Source organism: Pinus tabuliformis, chromosome 9, assembly GCF_031772625.1.
Source record: "Pinus tabuliformis cultivar Carrire ecotype Pingquan chromosome 9, CPIR1, whole genome shotgun sequence".
Classification (NCBI taxonomy): domain Eukaryota; kingdom Viridiplantae; phylum Streptophyta; class Pinopsida; order Pinales; family Pinaceae; genus Pinus; species Pinus tabuliformis.
This window is the reverse complement of record NC_142307.1, coordinates 942,439,162-942,447,096: the sequence shown is the minus strand read 5'-3', so window position 1 is coordinate 942,447,096 and position 7,935 is coordinate 942,439,162.

Genomic DNA, 7,935 nt, shown 5'->3' with positions numbered 1-7,935 from the left:
AATTTCAATTAGACACATCAATAGTGATAATGAAAGATTGCTTTAACACATATATGGTGAAAAAAAAAAGAATTCCATTCTACTCTAAGAAAATAAAAAAATAAAGAATAATAGTACCCGATATATCATGAATCTACTCATCATAGGAAGATAATGGTTCAACTTGATATTAAGAAAAACCTTAATTACAATAGTGCAGATTAAGTTTTCTCTTACAAAAATTAAGAACCCTCTCTCTATATGAGAGAGGGAATTTATAGTTTCTTAACAAAAGATAAAGATAGAAAATTAAATAACAACTACAAGAAGTCTTAAACAGAAGTAACTAAAAGGAACATATTTGGAATCAATTACAACAAATTGCCTATGCTTGGGAGGAAGACTGTCCTCCAATGTGTTGTTGCAACTCATAGATATCAATCAAAATTTTCAGTTCAGGTGGAGACTTTGGTGGAATCCGCATCTGGCTCATGAAGATCGCATCTTTCAATGACGACAACATTTTTGTAGTAGTATTTTTTAGGAATTGAAGCATTAGCCACTGGCTGTGTGATTTTACCAAGAATTTCCAATGACTCTCTAAGTTAGTCATGGTCAGTTGATCAATAAACTCAACCCTATTCTTGGAATATTCTTGCCACGTCTTAGTCATTAGTTTGATATCGGGTAAAGTTCTGTTGGGACAACTCAGAATGAGATTTGATTGAAGCAAATTATCATTGACTACCTTGATGACATTGTTTGAAATGTCCCGTGCCTAATAAATTGTTGCTTCTGCTTGGTTAATGAAAATATCCCACTCTCTAAAAATAATCTCTTTGATTTTAGGAAGATTAAATGATCTTCCTTCTGCACTCTCCTGCTAGGTTAAGAAACTAGAAATTTTCTCCTCTATATCTTCAAATTAATTTTTTTATATCTGATAGCTGATCTACTAGAGAGGGAGCTGTCCTGCATTGATCATGAATAATAGCCAATTTTTTGCAAAAGACTATCTCTTACTGGGAAAGACGAGTGTTTGACTCTTTAGCCTCTTTCTTGATTTCAGTCAACTCTAGATTGACACTCAGATGTTCAATCTTTCTCTGTTGCTCTTGAATATGTGTATCTTTGGCTTGTGTATCAACATCATATTGGACTTTGAGAGAGTCAAATCTATGATGAAGCTCTGTCAATTGTGCCTACCAGTGCTTTTTTATCTTCTTCTTTTCTGTTTCAATACTTTGTTCTAATAGTGAAATTTTTTCCTCTTTCTCCTTAAGTAGTTGCTGAACCTCTGTGGCTGAGGCATAAGCACTTGTAAATTGAGTAAGCCTACCCAATTCCTCTATAGGAGTTGCTGTGGAGCCTTTCCATAACACTTCAAAAGATGCATTACCAGGAACTAATGCCTGGTACTGGTCGAGCTTTCTCTTCTTTCTCTCCCTCTTTACTATATCTTTGTGCCGAGGGCTGTAGAAAATGTCTAGTGGAGGAATCTCCTCAATCCTTAAAACAACTTCAGAAGAAGAAAATGTTGGTATAATTTCTACATCTTTATCATCCAAAGAATTCTCAGGAACCTTCATTATTATCAGAGTTTGTTCAAGATTGTTTGGAATGTCCCGAACCTTCATTTGTTGATGAGTCTTAGTAGTCTAAGGCTCATCAGTCTTGGAATATAGAGCTTGATTATATTCTTCCCAAATTTCTTCTAACCTAGAATCAAGCACAAATCCTTCTACCTGAGAAGTATAAGATGAAACTGCTACTTTTGGTTGAGAAGTCAATCGATTGTGTAGATCCAATAATTTCAACATTATCATGAACATTCTTCTATTGAGGAACCAGCAATAAATCCATAGGAAGTTTCGCTAGCCTGGAGGCCTCGTATTGTGTAAACTGATTCATTTCTTGATGGGTCAATTGTTGTTCTACTTTTTGTGCTACCATTGAATAAGAATAAGCCCTTTCAAATAAATCATCAAATTTATCCGGGTCATGAACAAACTATCTAATACTTGACGTAGCTGTGATGTTTTTAACCACTTGATGGGGATCATATTTTTTGTTAGGTATGGTAGGAAAACCAAGATCTTGAATAACCTTTACTTCAGTTTGTGCATGCTTATAATTATCTAAAGAAAATATACGAAATTGAGTTGGGAAATAAGGCCATATATTTTTGTTGGATTCCTTCAATACTTTGGAAATATCATTACCCACAGTTTTATAGGCTATATTCCTAGTCAAAAGTTTATCTGGATGAACATTGGTAAAACATGAGTATTTTCTAGACTTCCATATACCCTGATATATGTAAATGATTCTTCACCAATCCAATTCCCTACTCAGAGAAGACCAAATTCAGCTTCTGGAGACATACGAGCTGCATTTTTATCAAAGATAACCTGAAAGGTTGGTAATATGACCTTGTGGCATATTTTATAGAAATGCTGATGATATTTGGAGTCCCATAAAGTATCATGATAAATATGAATGGGAGTTTGGTCTTGAAGAGTCCACTTCCATCCCATAGATGAAAAGTCCATAGAAAAACATAAAGCATCCATGACATAGGAACTCATATAGAAAGGAGAGAATATATTTCCAGAAACTTTGCATTTACTCCTAAAGGCTAAAATATGGGTAGCTAAATTGTTGGAAAGTATAATCGCCCAATCAAATATAAACCCTTCTAAAGCTTTGTTTATTAGAGTTACCCATTGGTCAGGTAATTTTTGTACATTAGGGAGTGCATGAAGCCTACACATCATAGCAGCAATTTGAGAATAAGGACCAATGAGAGAGTCTACAACATACTTACCAATCTCTTCTATTTTTTGTTTGTTTGAATCCTTTCTCCAACCTATTATTGGCTCCGATGCATTTTTATGCTCTTTAAGAAATGCCTCAATGTATTCCTTGTCATATTTGCATTGTGGTTGAGGAAGATGATACATTCTTCGCAAATTCTCATTGGAAAAATACCCAATAAATGTGTGCTTGTTTTTAATAATATGTCGATCAACAATACTTAGATTATCCATGACCCACTGAACTGTATCGGTATAGGGAATAAATCTTGGTTTGGATGCAATTTTGTGTAGAAAAGAATTTTCTACATCACTGAAAGTTGTATTTGAAACTAGGGTAGAATCATTAGCGACCGCTGTTTTATGAGTAACCTTTGACCCTTCATATTCAAATAATTTTTACATTGCTTCCCATGAAGAATTCCCAGAATCTTTAGTAAAAACTGTATCGGAAAACAGTCCTGACATAACATTCTTTTCTTCAATATTTTTAGTTGAAGGAGCAGTGGATTGTTGTTGTGTTGCAGTTTTCTTCTTGCCATTTCTTGCCTTCGACATCCCTTTGTTATTATGGGAATCAAAGATTTCATGCATAGAAAACATAGAGATGAGTCAAATTATTTCTCTTTGGCAGGGAATTAGCACAAATAATGCAATTTACCATAGCGTTATTTTCCTTTTAAGCAAATCTTCACAATATCGAGGCGAAATGAATGAAGGCATTTATAATTTCAAGAACCATAAATCCAAATTACCAAACATTAAGTGCACAAGTGAGGAATCACGTGGGATTATCATGTCATCTTATTAGGGGAATTATATCAGAGAAATATATCAGAGGAATTATGTTAAAGAGTCACGATAAACTAAACTTCTGATGTGAAAAGGTTTTGACATAATAATGGTCATGAAGGATATTAGATGAAAAACCTGATGACAAAGGCGCAAGTCATATCGAGAGAATTATGTCAGGGTTTGATATCAGGGGTTTCAATGAAATAATTCTGATGGGAAATAGATAGAAAATTTCTGATAGAAATATCAGAGGAAGAAGATATCGGGGATATAAGATATTGGAGGTGCAAGATGATATAACGTCCGATATAATTGTTGGGTTGTCGAATTGATATGCTTCTTTCCTTTGTTTCTTCAGTTAATGATTTGTTTTTCAAGTTCTTTAGTTTAGTTTATAATAATTTGAAAGATAGAAGCTCTAGACAGTAGTTAATAACATCTTAGTAGTCTACCTTCTTAATGAGTTAATTTGAATACTTAAGATATCATAAATTCAAAAATTGGGTTAATTTATGTACAAGAGACATTTGATGGATGATTATTGTTCCCTCGAATTGCTGAATAGGAACCAAGTTATGGAAGAACTATTGGGCTAATCATGGCATGCTGATTAAGGATTCACACCTATGTGTATGGGACAATCGAGGAAAGGATACAATCTGTTATCTCAGAGATTTTATAATGTAAATAAGAAATCGTGAGAATCTTCTGATTCTCAGGATAGATTTACTATTCCAACATTAGAAATACATTGTAATATATCAATGCAATTAAACTTCAGTAAGCCAGGGATGATTCTGATTATTCTCATTGACTGTAAAAGGTGATTGAACAAAAATACTTCCTTAAAGTTTTACAGACCATTTTGTATTTCGTCTTGATATCAATGAAAGTTCAAATGGATCAACTCTCATCTAGTACATTGAATTTTCTTTAAGCTAGTTACTTCTGGAGACCGTGGGCCCAGTCACTGGAACGATCATTGTCTTCCTTGTATTATTACCTTTTATTACTTTTCACTTGAATGAATTGTTGTTCCCTGGGTGAATTCTTAGATTTACTATTCAGCTGTGTGAATCTTCAGACTTACGATTCAGTTGTGTGGATGCTTAGATTTACTATTCTGTTGGATGAGTTCTCAGATTTTATTATTCAAATGTGTGGATCTTCAGATTTACTTTGTAACTAAGTGAATTTCCATTACCACACTTTATTGTTAGCATTTACGAGTGATTATAGTAATTAGTAATTAAGAGTGAATTTCCTTTGAAGAGTGTTATAGATTATTCTGAAATTTTGCATTGTAACGCGGATTATTGGTTTGGTGGAATTTAATATCTTTTTCCGAAGAAATAGCTAAACAGTTTTATGATTTTTGCACAGTGATTTATTCCTATTTATAGCTTGATAAGACCTAGTATTTTTTGAAAGTATTCCTTCATAACCTTTGCTTTATATTAGTCTTACATATGCCCTACTAATTTAAAGCACTATCCTTGCATAGACTGTGTTGACAACCTTGTAACAAAAAGACGAACCCTAGGTTGATAAATTAATGGACATAGGATTAATTTCATTCTTTAGTAGCAACTTAGTACCCAACATTTTGGTGCCATTTCCAGGGAGATTTTTTTGGGTAAAATTAGTTGCTTAATAAGAACAACTAATCACTTGAACATTAATTATCAATCCGAGGAGCATCTTTTTATTTCAAAGCAATCAACAAAATATATGCATAACACTACCAACAGCTAACACTGGTTGTATATGATTGTGTTCTATACTATCAACCTCATTCAACGAGAAATAAAATGTAAGACTTTAATAACAATACTAATTTAAAAAGCAGAAAGTAAATGTCAGGAAAAAAAATTATTCTAATCACACAACTTGAATCATTTCTAAATTAAACCACACATTGCTTAATTGGAAATTTAATCTATTGCACTCGACATAATTCAAATGCTAATCTAGAGCACTAAATCAAATGAAATCTAGAAATTGGATGAAATAAAAAATCTGGAAAATGCAACAAACAACAAAGTAGTTAAAAGAAAGGAAATTTATTTTAAGGAATGACAATTGGAATTCAAATAAACAAACACATAACTACATTAATTTACATGTTCAAGGTAACACCTCGTCCAAGGTAGTGGGCCCAGCTGCCCAAGACTCAGTTCTGCCTTGAGATATAATTCAGATCAGATTACAAGTAACAGATTTAGAACTCGATGGATAGATTCCTTTATTAAAATATATGAGAGAAATAATTACAGCATAATGAAGCTCTTAACTTTTCCTCAAATTCAATAATTGTTCATCTCCCATCTCTCATCTCTTATCTATTCTCCTACATCCTATCTCATAATTGTCCATCTCCTATCTCCTCATTATCTCCCAATTATCCCCCTCATTATCCTCCCTTCCTCTTTGATCTCTGTTTTCATTCAAATACACAGAGAGCAAAGGGAAGTTACAACAAAGTTGATTACAAAATGATTTCCATTACAAATTTGGATTGTACAGAACAAATTGATCAGCAAGATCATATCTGAAAGATATTTCCATCAACATTCAGTAGGAACAAGTCAAGTTTGGTGTTGCAATTGGAAGAATTTGGAAAACGGTCGCAACAACAAATCTTAGAAAATCGTCTTTGAATAACATTCCATTTCTCTTAATAAAGACCAAATTTTGGAAAACTGGTAATAAAAAAACTAATTCAGTTAGTTATGGACAAAACCCATGTTTCGGATTTTCTAGATTCTCCTTCATTTGTCCGAAACGTCTAATGCAAAATTGTCACTTCTTATTCCGACGAATTTCTGAGTTGGAATATTTGATTATGAGTTGGAAATCATATTTGCAATCTGCAAAAGATCTTGGAGGCTAAAATCATGAGTGATGTTATAACAAATTCATTAATAAACCATCATTGATAAAATCACGCATAAAAATCATCAATTTATTAAAAGTAAAGGAGAAGAAATAATATTTATCCATGAGAGCATAAATAATTATAAAATGGAATTATATGATAATTTATGATAAATGATGTCATAAAGAATGGTAGAAATGGATGAAATAGACGTTAAAAAGTGATAATAATAATGAAAAATTAGTGGCCCAACATACCCCCAAACTGAATATGTTGCATGCCCTCATGCAACCCAAAGCCTCTGTATTAACCAAGCTATAATGTAAAAATGTTCATCCCAACTCATGAAATTGATGGAACAAATGACTTCTTCTTCAAATAATGGATATTCAATTTTAGCAATGTTGATGAAGGCATAACAATTTTCACATTGACTTTGAACTATATTTATATGAAGTTGTAGCAAAATATGATATAAGTAACGACAAACTTCATTAACCATTTTCTCAAAAACTACAAACGAGATTTTGCTGAAATTTTGCAAGTAGTTTTCTACTATATTAAGGCTTCTCTGATCCAAAAATCAGATCATTTTGATGCACGAATCTGATCCACAAATCTTTTGTTAGTTGCAATAGTGTGGGCTTGTTGCGAATAGAGTTGCCCCTCATACTTTCTGTTCTCCTGTAAATAATTCACTACTTCGCATGCAATTTTCTTGAATCCACAGTTTTAGTTTTGAATAGAAACATATACGCTGCACGAAAAGATTTCAATCAGATTTTTTTTTTGTATAAATGCAATAATAATATTTTTTCAAATCAGCAAGTTATGGCGGAGTTCGGTAATTATTACGCATGCTATCCCATAATGCATACCTTCCCCCCTCCAATTAGAAAAGGGCGTCCATGACCATAAAGCATAGGAAAAAGGGAAAGGACATTGAGGATTCATAAATGCAGCCGAACAATCAATCAAAGCGGCGTAAAATATGACAAAAGCAATCAGAGTAGTACAGGTCAAAAGATTTGAAATGCCCGTAAAAAGAATAAAACAAAGATTAGATCATTATGTAAATATATATTTACCTTAGGTGGAAAGGCGACGAACACATGACCGACGATAAATGTTAATGATTGTTGGTATCGAGTGATTGGACAATAATGATATAATGCATAGAAAGATATAGATTACCATGCATGTTGGCTAATTGAATTAGAAATGCTCTTCAAATGGTAAATTCTCCTTTAGAAATGATTCCATAGGGGGTAATAGGATAGAGATTATTTGGTAGTGTAGCAAAGTACTTCAATACCACAAGTAGAGCCACTGCTGCTAGCAGATGTTCATAGCCTTGACAGGGTTGTTTTTAAACCCAAAAATGAGCCAGAATCCTCCATTTAGTATATACATGGTTTTCTTTTTTTATTGCTATAAAAGACCACTATGCTGACATGGTAACCAGAT